The sequence below is a fragment of the Xenopus tropicalis genome, chromosome 4, assembly GCF_000004195.4.
Source record: "Xenopus tropicalis strain Nigerian chromosome 4, UCB_Xtro_10.0, whole genome shotgun sequence".
NCBI lineage: Eukaryota > Metazoa > Chordata > Amphibia > Anura > Pipidae > Xenopus > Xenopus tropicalis.
This window is the reverse complement of record NC_030680.2, coordinates 45,844,919-45,857,376: the sequence shown is the minus strand read 5'-3', so window position 1 is coordinate 45,857,376 and position 12,458 is coordinate 45,844,919. Positions and strand designations below refer to the sequence as shown.

The window sequence follows — 12,458 nt, the reverse complement described above, 5'->3', positions numbered from 1 at the left end:
TCTATGTAAATGCACGTTTTTTCACACATATTACTATTACCAGACACAACTGGTCTTCTAGGAGGGTTGGTAAGGTTATTGTGTACCTTTGGGAGCATATACAATGTAGGGGTTCTAGAATGTGAATTAAATAAAGCTTTTTATTTGGATTTAGTCTGATAAGCATTCTCAATAACCACATTGTATGCTTCATGGAAAGTCTCACTGGGATCATGATGTAACCTTCTATAGCACTAGTATCAGTAAGTTGCTTAAATGCCTCTGATATATATAGTATCTTAGGCCATACCAAAAAAAACATGCAACAAACACGTTTAGCAAATTTTTTGCTAAACAGATTCGCTCATCACTACTCTCAAGAAATAGTTCATTAAGATCATCTAAGGCCTGTTTAAAGATAACATTCAAATCAGTGCTGACCAAAGATTACTAAACTCACTCAAAGGTATATCCTGGTCCTAGTCAAAGTGTTTTTTAAGTAACAGTTTACGACAGAAAAAGAATAAATCCTTATATAATTGAAACTTAGACACATTATATCTCGGTGAAAAAGAGAGACCCTTAGACAGGACATTTCTCTGGTATTCAGTTAAAATGTGATCACTTAAGTTGATAATAGTTAGTAATAATGTCCCCTGTGTCTCATTCTTCCCCTCTGTGGTTCTCATTGATTTTGACGTGGATAGGACCATCTGTCTCTGTCTCTTAACTTTCTGCCCCCCCCCTCTGTGTTCTCTTCTTTCTTAAAAAAAAGACGGATGAGGCATGGTGGGAGTAACATTTGCAGTGAGTGATATATATTTACCTATTACTCTGCATGCACATTACCCCCCCTTTCCACATGATATTGGACATTTTCTTTTCATAAGGGTGACTATATCCCATTATTTGTGTGTGGAGGGTGCAATTTGTTTTATCTTTTATTTTCTCATACTTCAGGACCTCCTACACAGAAAGGTCATCATTCCAGTCCCCACCAACAAGCGATTCCAGGTATTTTATTTAAATCTATTTTTAGTAGCAAAAAAAGATGATGGATTTCACCCAGTCCTAAACCTTCACCCCCTCAACAAATCCATCAAATATCGAAGATTCAAGATGGAGACCATACGCTCCATAACTGCAGCTCTGCCAGAGGCTGCCTTCATGACAAAAATAGATCTGTAGGATGCAGCCGACAAATCAAAGGAGATGTTGGTTTGTGCCTTGGTGGAACAGGAGCAGCAGAACTACACCCCTGAGTCAGGAGACTATGCCACTCAGGACATGCAAGTGATGATTGTTGGGTTCAGATGACCCCCAGCTGCGCCTTCAGCTGATCCTGCAATATCAACAGGCGGAAGCAGGAAGAGACGCAGCAGCAGAAAGACAAGCAGAGAGAGAGGCTGCAGCAGCAGCAGAAAGACAAGCAGAGAGAGAGGCTGCAGCAGCCGAGAGAGAGGCCGCAGCAGCAGAAAAAGAGGTGGAATGCCAGTATCAACTGGAGTTAGCAAAGCTCCAGCAACAGAGATTACCCCCACGTTCCAGTGAGACCTCGGAATTGCTCCCTTTGATAACCTCTCCGGATAAATTTCCAGTCATGGATAAAGATGGTGACCTGGATATCTTTTTGTGGTGCTTTGAAAGAGCTTGCAGACAGTATCACTTACCCCGTGAGCAATGGGCAAAATACCTCACCCAGGATTAAAAGGTAAAGCCCTGGATGCTTTTGTGGACTTGCCACCAGAGTTTGATGGGGATTATGATGCTATAAAAAATACCATCTCACACCTGAGGTGTATCGTAAAAAGTTCAGGACTGTACAGCGTGGGCCTACAGACAGCTACTCTGATGTTGTGAGTAGTCTCAGAACCACATTTTAATCTTGGCTGAGGGGACTCTCTGTTACCACATTTGATTGCCTGGAAGATCTGATGATAAAAGATTAGTTTTTGCACATGTGTCCTGTGGAAGTGAGGCAATTCATTATGGACCGTGAGCCCAAAACAGCACATCAGGCAGCAGAGATAGCAGACACCTATGCTGCAAATAGGATGTCTGACAACTGCAAAGCATCTTCACCAAGCTGCAGGGAAAGACCAACAGGAGAAACAGCACACAGCAATCCAAAATCTGGTGAGAGTTCATCTCTTTGGGGGTCTGTTGCATCTGTGGGGCAGAAGGAGACCCGCAAATGTTTTGCCTGCAACCAGATGGGCCATGTGAGGGCTGACTGCCCACTAAAGATGGAACCAACTCCACCTGTACAGCCAGTGGTAATGCTTGTGTCGGGTAAGATGGAGAATCTATCTCACCATATGCAGCTGGTAACTGTTGGTGACAAAGTAACTCAGGGACTAAGAGACTCAGGATCTCATTTTTCTCTGGTGCGTCCAGAGATGATAAACACTGGGGGCATTATTCCTGGGAAAACTTTGTCCATAAAGGGAGTGGGTGGGAGCCACCCAAAGGTGCCTGTGGCAAAAGTTTTCTTGGATTGGGGTGTGGGGAGAGGTCTAAGGGAAGTGGGGGTAACCAATGAAATTCCTGTAAATGTGTTGTTGGCGAATGATTTGGGTTGCATGGTAACTGCTTTTGTGCCTTACGACCAGGTCGCACTAGGTCCAGCCGCGCTGGAGTGTGGCCACCCACCTCAACAGGTAACTTTTAAAAGTGAAATGTAGCAACGTAACTGGGAGGGAGGACTGGGACACAGGAGCCAGTGTCAACCAGTGTCTGAACCAGTGGTGACCCAGGGTGGGCATCAGAAGGGAGAGGGGGAGGAGCATTTTCCCCTAGGAGTCTCCCTGGTGCAGACAGGTAGCGTACCTGCGGTGAGGGATTGCCAGCGTGTAATCTCTGATCCTGTATCCAAATTGCCTGAGGTCTTGAGTGGGGGTCAGCAGATAGGCCAGACTCAGGAGTCAGTGCAGGAGAGTGGGAAACAGGTGGTTAGGACTCAGAGTAGGGTCCTGGTGGACAGTGCAACTCAGATTGGGGAGAGCGATGGTAGCTGTGGGCCAGGTATAGCTCCAGTACCAGAACCAGTACTGAGGGGGGGCCTGGTAGTCAGTAGTAAGGAAGAATTGCTAACAGTACCAGGAGTTGCCCCTGAGGCAGATAGCAACAAGACAGTCCAGGTTTTTAAGGAAGAGCCCAATGGTTTATGCCAGCCTAGGACTGAGCCGGTCAGTGGAGACCAGGGTTCCATAAAATGGGTGGAAGGCTGTCAGGTATTCTCTATATCTAGGCCCAGGAAATGGGGGACTGGAGACAGGCAGGAGGGCCCCACAGGGAAACAGGTGGGAATAATATGCCAGATGTCTAGGGAAAGCAGAATGTTACCTAGCATTCAAACCTGCACTCCATCCGGTGGCACAAATGACAAAAGGGAAGTGGAAAATGTGTCTTCTTTATTGCCCTCAAACACCTGTGGTAATGTGGGCACAGAGCTCAAGGAGAGAGATTTCAGGCCTGGGAGGTAGTATTATGCCTAAGAATGGGTAATGTGGATGGATATTTTGGTATTGACCTGGGTATGTGTTATAGATGCATGTTTATTTATTGTGGCAAGGTTATGATTGACCTGTGAGTCAATCTATCCTTGCTCACTCTAAAAAGGGGAGGTGTCATGATATAGGCTGTAAGGGTTAATCAAGCAGGCCAAGGTATCCCAAAATCTTCTCTAATGTGCCAGAAACAGATATACAACAGGCCTCTGGTCACTAGGGTCTGGAACCAGCCATGTGTAAAGGCCTCACAACCTGGAATGCCCAACTCTAATCCCTGGCTGATAAGAGCTATGCCATGTGGGGGAGTGAAAGCCCACGTGGGGGTGACTTACAGTTCACATTGGGACCCATCATAGGTGATGTGGAGGTCACACCATAACCCAAACTCACAAACATTTATTGTCCCAGAACCCATACCATTTATACTAGAGGTACCAAAATGATGTTTAATTTACTATGCCCTTTCATACAAGTCCAAACATCATTGGATTTGGGCACTCGGTTGGTCAGATAGGAATATCTGGGCAGGGGCAGGTCACACAGTAGTGATGTTTAGTCTGTATGGGACTGGTGGGATCATTGTTATACCTTTTATAATATTAAATATAAAATTTAATAAGTTTGTCCTTGATGCTCTAAAACGTACCTAGCCTCCAAGTGTGTAACTGTGTTGTGTGCCTTATCCCTCTGCATGCTGTATGCTGATTAACCCTTTGACTGCTGGTAAGGAGAGTGTGTCAGTTCCTTACATTAACCCTTTCCCTACCAGTGTGCTTGGCATCTCTCATCGCTCATGTTGGTTGGTCTTTGGGGTGCTGTGACGCTAGTCTGACCTGTGTGTCAGGTGTGTGAGACTGAGCAGGGGACCCTCTACACAACCACGCCTAAAGTCACGTGCGTCTGAAGTGGCGTAATCATGACAGGCACTCTCAAGCAAATTCCCATGGCTAAGATTCCACCAGGATAAGGCAGTACTTCTTACCAACCCATGCTTTGTTCCCAAGATGGCATCTACTTTCCATCTAAACCAGGAAATAGTCATCCCAGTTCTCAAAGTGGATACCAGCGACAATACCATTACACCCATTATCACACTGTTAGAGCCCTCAAGGCCTATATTCAGAAAACTAAGGCTATAAGACAGTCAGACTCATTATTCATTCTTTTCGGACGACCAAGTGCTGGATTTCCAGCGACTAAGCAAGATGGTTAGTACTCATATCGGAAGCCCACATCCATGAGGGTAAATCCCCTCCTATACCAGTAAGGGCACACACAACCAGAAAAGTCAGTACTTCCTGGGCCCTTCACCATGAAGCATCCTTAGAGACCATCTGCCAAGCAGCAGCCACCTGGGCTTTACCACACACTTTTACTAAGTTTTACAAATTTGATGTGTTCAACGCTTCTCCCACAGAATTTGGCAGGAAGGTGCTACAAGCAACAGTAACACCTAGTAAAATAACTTTTCTTTTTCTTAGTTCAAATCAGTTCTTTTTTCTTTCCCTACACTTTTTTTGAGACAGCTTTGGGACATCCCTAGTTATCCTGCACTGACAGGTAGGGCCATACACATAAAAGGAGATTTTCTTACATGGTAAATCCCTTTTGCTTAGGCCTTTTACTGTTAGTGCAGCATCCCACCCTATGTGGAGGTGCAGACCATTGCTGTACTATAGTTAGCCAAGAAGTTACAGTAAATTGTTTATGTACCAGTGTCTCCACCGCATGGAGGGAGAGACAGGAAGAGGAGGAGTTTCATGAGAGTTTCAATTTCATGAGAGTTTGTCCTGCCTCCAGAGAGGAGAACTTAACCCCAGTCATCCTGCACTGACAGTACGGGCCTACTCAAAAGGGATTTACCAGGTAAGAAAATCTCCTTATCAGTCCACAATGCTACTGCAAGGCTGATGACCAGAAACCACTAATGGAGAGGGTAGGCAGTCTCTTAAATGTACCCATGTGGTGTGGCCATTGAGGAACACTGCTGTGGGTGAGAGTTGCTTTATCTTAAAGGACAACTAAAGGAAAAAAAAGTAAATCTCCAATTAATGGCAATTAGGAGAACATACAGTATACTTACTCTTAATGATTCTTTATACTGTTCAGTGCTTTCTCCACAGTGCTCCTTCATTTCCTAAAAAACTTTCTACTTGTAGTCCAACTCATAGACAGCTTATGATTACTAAAGTTAATTATGGCCGCAAGCGTGTGCATTCCTTTCCTTATGTGCCCCATGCATGTGCAGTAGCCAGTGTTCTGTTGTCTCCTGGATTGATAACGCTCAGGTCATATGACAATCCTGAGCTCATTATTGACCTCTCTGCCCCTCCTGTCAGCACACATCGCCAATCACAGATATGCTTCTGTTTAGGGCGTTACTATAGCAACGCCCTGAACAGAAGCAACGCTGTTTTTTTTCTGAATTTTTTTCTGCGTGGAGGTGCATTTTAGACTAGTAGGCAAACAGCGTTTGGCTGTCTGACTGAGGTCTGTACTTCTGCCTAACTAGTAACATTTAACAATAAGTTTTCTGCACAACATGCTATTCTCCATTTTATGTGAATTATTGGTAGGCTAATGTCTAACCTAGTTTTTGATGTAGAATAATGAAATCAGAATACTTTCCTGATTAACAATTTTTTTTCTAGCACATAAAAGAAATGATGCTATAATTAAATTCTATACATATAAAGATACATTTAAAAAAATCAATGGGATAACATAACCTGCAGAATCATGTAATTTACCTTAATAATCCTAAACCTTGTAATTCAAACCATTACAATTTCCGATAGGTAGTCTAATGCCACATGGAGTGCTTATATAAAGGCAGAGATTCCATCCCTCATTTTTAAATATCTTATTGTGTCTGCACATCCAACGATTGCATCAGCCCCTGTACTTGCAAACAAAGTGTAATTTAGATCATTTGATTTTTTGAACTGTGTAAGTGGGAATTCTTGGCGCAGTATTCCACTTATTATGCTTACACCTTTGTCCTACGTAAATGATCTCTGTGCAGGCACAATAATAACATTATTTTTAGTACACACAGCATAAAGCAGGCAGAATAAGGCAGTTATATATACATTACCAAAGAGATACTCAATCCACCTTAAAGTGCAAGAATTCAGACTAGCACAGGGTGTCTCCGACCCAAAAATAACAAACAACTACACCAGAAATTTAATTTTGTGCTTTATCTGCTAAACTTAAAATATAACTTTTATTACAAATCTCAAGGAATAAAAAATAATTGACAACATGTATTCAATTATATATGCTAATGCAAGGAATGGTTAAAAACAATTATTAGTACTTAAAACATACGTTCTGCGTGCAACGTTCCCATGATTAGTGCATCCATAATCAATTTCAGAACATGATTAAGGTAGGGGGCGACAACTAGAAGATAATCTCATATATTTACAATCTAAATAGTAGAAAAGGGAGGAGATAAATGTGTGAAGTATTTATAGCTACAATTCATTCATAGGTCCTCAAGAAGGTATCCATATCAACATACATAAATAGACTCATGGAGAGGAGGGACAAAGGACTGGGGTAGCCTAAAGGTACAGTAGGGAAGAGACCGTAACACATACAGTTATTAATCGAATATGAGTGGAGAGTATCAGAACAAATTAACGCTATTAGAATCCAATCAGAGACCATTCAAAACTCAGGCACAATGATGCTCATTAATTCTAGCCCAAACCCCTAACAACACGCCTACGCCTACACCCCCACGCTGAGAACGGTTTTCCCACACAAATTCAACTCACTCCCCAAATAAGTCACGCTGCCCCACCCGATACCCACCCACGGCTACCCCCCACCCCACCCAAATAACCTCCTCAGTACTGCCTCCGGCTCTCAGGAACCGTTTCCTATTACGTGCACAGGCAAAATTGATCCGTTGCCTCACTGCTATCTGTGGCTATCAAAAGCCGCCTACAAATAGCACGATCGGGCTGGAGCAGTTCACTCGCTGTCTAACCTCACTTGTATCTGCGGCTATCAAGAGCCGCCTACCCCGAACACCAATGTGCCGGAACAATGACTTCACCCTAATTCTAGCTGCGGCTATCATGAGCCGCCTACACTCTGCACAGCCGTGCCGGATCAAAGAGCTCGCTGCCTAACTAGTAACGTCGCGCCCCCCCCCCCGCCCTACGCGTTTCGTCACCACAGTGACTTCATCAGGGCAAACAAGGGGCGAGTACCGCACCCCTTAAAATCAATAAATAGGCCAGATTAGTGACGTCAGCCTATAGTTCCTAACCAATTTTTATCGCCATCTAGGGGTCAAACAGTATAATAATATATATATGTACAATGCTCTCATAGTGACCACAGCAGTCAGACGTAAAAGTAAATGGAGAGACATGGATATATTCATCGTCACTAGTCACACTAAAAAAGAAGAGATTAAGTTTTGGAAATAAACGGGGTATAAGTAAATCCCTCATTAAGACCCAAAGGGGATTTGGATCTCAAACGGTAGATCCATTGGCATTCTTTTTTCAACAGAATCTTGTCAATATCTCCTTTCCTGGCCCCTAATAAAACTTTTTCAATACCATAGAAAGATATGGCCCGTACATCTGATTGATGGAAATCCCTGACATGTCTGGCCAATGGTGTGTCCTTCTTGAGTCTGATAGTACTAATATGCTCCAGGACCCTCTTTCTTAGTTCTCTGAAGGTTTTGCCTACATACTGTTTCGGGCAGCTGCATACTCCAACATAAATTACACCAGATGTCCTACAGTTAATAAAGTGTTTGATGTCATATAGTCTATTTGTATGAGGGCTCCCAAAACTTTTTGTTGGCTTTATATACTGGCAAGCTTCACAGTTGTAACACTTGAAGCAGCCCAGAGTGGGACTCAAAAAATGTTTCGGTGGAGAGGTGTTATCCAAATAATGACTATGTACAAGTATATCTGATAAACTCTCAGATCGTCTAGCCACCAGAATGGGTCTCGATGGTAACACCTTCTCCAGATCACGGTCACCTTTCAAAAATGCCCCAGAACTTACCCAGGATAGTTTTTATCTCATCCTATTGGTTGTTAAATGTACCTACACATCTAATATCATGGGATTGTCATGTGGGTTCACTTGTAATACCACCAAGGAGTGTGTCATGATCTATGGACAAGGCCCTCTGATATGCTCTCTTCAGGCATCTTTTGGGGTATCCCCTTTGTATAAATCTCTCTCGTAAATCTGATGCTTGTTTTTTGAAATCCTTAGATTAGAGCAGTTCCTTCTAAGCCTCAGATATTGAGCCATGGGAATACCCTTCTTTAAAGGTTGAGGGTGAAAGCTAGCGAAATGGAGTAGGCTATTAGTAGCCGTAGGTTTCCGAAAAATGTTAGTTTCAATTTTACCCAAATCACTGATACTCAAAGATAAGTCCAGAAAGGACAACCTGTCCCCACCGAACTCATACGTAAAGTGCAGTCCTAACTCATTGCGGTTAAGCTGAGAAATCATGTCCGCAAACTCAGATTGATCACCACGCCAAATCACCAGAACATCATCGATGTAACGTTTCCATAGCATTATCCGAGAAAGGTAAGTGTTATGTCGAGAGTCCAGAGCTATAAGAGACTCCCACCAACCCAAAAACAAGTTTGCGTAACTAGGGGCACACGCGCTCCCCATTGCTGTACCTCTAATTTGATGGAAGAAACTAATTGTGGGTCAGGACAAAATGAAGCAACCTGATCAAAAAGGAAATCCGTTTCTTACTATAGCAATTGACCAGAGTATGTCTCAAAGCAAGTATACCTTTAGAATGTGGAATACTAGTATAAAGGGCTTCTACATTTATACTGGCCAACAAACACCCAGAGTTTATTTCTAGACCCTGAATCTTTTGAAGAATATCTTTGGTGTCTTTGAGGTATGATGGTAATACTTGTACAAGAGGAGCCAGATGTGAATCTAAGTATTTACTAATATTCTCCGTAAGAGAATTATTGCCAGAGACTATAGGGCGACCTCTAATCGGTTTCACTTGTTTGTGCACTTTAGGTAGACAATAAAAAGTAGCTATAGTGGGATGTTCATTATAACGGAAGGAGAATTCTTTGTCGGATATCACCATCTCATACTTGCCCTCTAACAGTAGAAGCTTAAGTGTTTCCAAATACAAATTGGTAGGATCTGATTTCAGAATCTCATAACTACTTTCATCCAGTAAAAGATCAAGGGCCATCTTTTTGTAATCCCCTTTATTCATAATAATGATATTACCACCTTTGTCAGCCTGCTTAATTTCTATATATTCACATCTCCTCAATTCATCAAGGGCTCCAGCTAACTCCGGTGTCAAATTACCGGCCGTGTCAGGGACTCTAATTCTCTCAATCTCCGAAGTAACTAAATTAACAAAAGTATCAATGTGGTAATAAGATGTAATGTTGGGTGTGAATACACTATGTTTCTTATGTGTTCTCACATTAACTCCTGAATCATCAGGGTCCTCATTCTGGAGAGATTCTAAAATTTTTAAAGTGGGCAAATCATCACTCGTGAGTCCCAGTTTTCGCATTTCCCTCTCATCCTTATTTTTAAAAAATTTGTGTAGGGATAACTTACGGGCGAATAAATTAATATCCTTAATCCAATCAAATTTATTGATGTTCTTGTTAGGAACAAAACTCAAACCTTTCTGTAGCAAATGCTGATGCTGATTAAGGGGGAAAGAGGAGAGATTAACAATCTGTAATTCATGGTTCACTGTTATCCCCTCATGGGCTGAGTGTCCTAAATCAAATGTCACTACCTGTTGACCCTTCCCCTCGGGCGGCGATACCCCCAAGTGGATCGATCCCGCAATCTTTGACTTGGGCCCCTTTCCTGTACATCCCCCAGAGATTCCTCTAAAAAAGAAACTTCTTTCCTTTGTGATCGCCTAGTGTCAGGTTTAAGTATTGACTTTGGAGTATCACCATCACTATCCACATTCCTATCTCTGTCCTCATCCAAGGATGATTCAAAGTCAGAAAAAAAGCTACGGTATCGCTGAGGGCCCTTTCTTGTAAATTTAGTATAGACATTACCTTTTTCATAGTCCACCCTGTATCTAGAGAATTTTTTCGTTTTACGTTCCCTCAGGGTCCTACGTAACCCCTCTACATTCAATTTGAGTTTCTGTTCTAACTCTTGAAACTCAGGCTCATCCTTAAATGTTTGCGCTTCCTTAATAGTAATTTCTAATGATTCATTAGATTTCTCAAGTGAAGCAGATTCATGCTCCAAGAGAATAGCCATAAGCTCTAATGAGCATTTAGTTAGGGTTTCCTCCCATTTCTGGCGAAAAATGTCACTATCAATATGTGAGGATGGTGAAATATGCAATCTCAATCCCCTAGGTATCATATCATGCAGGAGATAATGTTTCAAACTGGTGACTTCCCACCAGTTCCTAATTTGTTGTTTATAGATTTTAGTCAACTTATAAAAGACACCCTTAATGTCAGTAGCCGATGTGTTATCTACCGCTTCAGGGTTAGTTTGAAATGCTCCATGTGCCTCATTCTCCCATTCTTCTAAATTAATGGGCTTAAACAAAAATCCAGCCATGATGGCTCATTAAGAAGGTTAGACTGCGTGATCAAAACAATAATCACAAACAAATTAAATGCTTAGACTCAAATAGCCCAAAGCTGAGAGAATTACTCAGGTCAGTAATTACTAGGTGTGAGTATTAAAAGGAATTGAATCCAACTAACAGAAATTACCAAAGAGATACTCAATCTCTTTGAGCATCATTGTGCCTGAGTTTTGAATGGTCTCTGATTGGATTCTATTAGCGTTAATTTGTCCTGAAACTCTCCCCTCATATTCGATTACTAACTGTATGTGTTACGGTCTCTTCCCTACTGTACCTTTAGTCTACCCCTGTCCTTTGTCCCTCCCCTCCTCTCCATGAGTCTATTTATGTATGTTGATATGGATACCTTCTTGAGGACCTTTGAATGAATTGTAGCTATAAATACTTCGCACATTTATCTCCTCCCTTTTCTACTTTTTAGATTGTAAATATATGAGATTATCTTCTAGTTGTCGCCCCCTACCATAATCATGTTCTGAAATTGATTATGGATGCACTAATCATGGGAACGTTGCACGCAGAACATATGTTTTAAGTACTAATAATTGTTTTTAACCATTCCTTGCATTAGCATATATAATTGAATACATGTTGTCAATTATTTTTTTATTCCTTGAGATTTGTAATAAAAGTTATATTTTAAGTTTAGCAGATAAAGCACAAAATTAAATTTCTGGTGTAGTTGTCAGTTATATATACAGTCATTGTTATGAATTGTTCTTGGTTATATTGTTCTTCAACTATTGCATTTTTAAAAAGATGTTAGTCCCAGTGTCCTGAAATCATATAATCATTTGTAATTGTCATATCTGTAAGGAAGTGTTGGTGACATAAAGAATATGTCTTAAAAAAAAACCCAAAAACCTCATATACTATACACTTAGGGGTATATTTATCATGCTCTGTAAATAGTGAAGTAAAACATTACCGGTGATGTTTCTCATAGCAGCCAATCAGATGCTTTGCTTTGGTTTTCCAACTGTTGAAATCTAATTGCTGATTGGTTGCCCTGGGCAACATCACCAGTATTGTCACAGCCTACTTTTTCACGGTGCCTTGGCCAGGTCCTGGATGCCATCCGCTTGGTGTCTGGGAATTTCATCTTGTTTCCCAAAAATCGATACGAGTGGAACACCGTGAAAAGGCAGTTTTATGGCGTAAGTGGCATCCCCAATGTGTTGGGTGCAGTTGATTGCACCCATGTGGCGTTAAACCCCCCAAGGCAGGGAGCACATTTTCCGCAACAGGAAGAGCTACCACTCCCTCGATGTACAAGTGGTGTGCAACGCACATATGAATTTTTTTCAGCATTGTGTCTGGCTTCCCCGGCT

General features: G+C 41.9%; 1 pseudogene; it reads left to right on the top strand.

Moving 5' to 3' along the window:
• Positions 1–1,412: 1,412 nt before the first annotated feature.
• On the top strand, positions 1,413–3,464 carry LOC116410496 (annotated as a pseudogene).
• Positions 3,465–12,458: the final 8,994 nt, after the last annotated feature.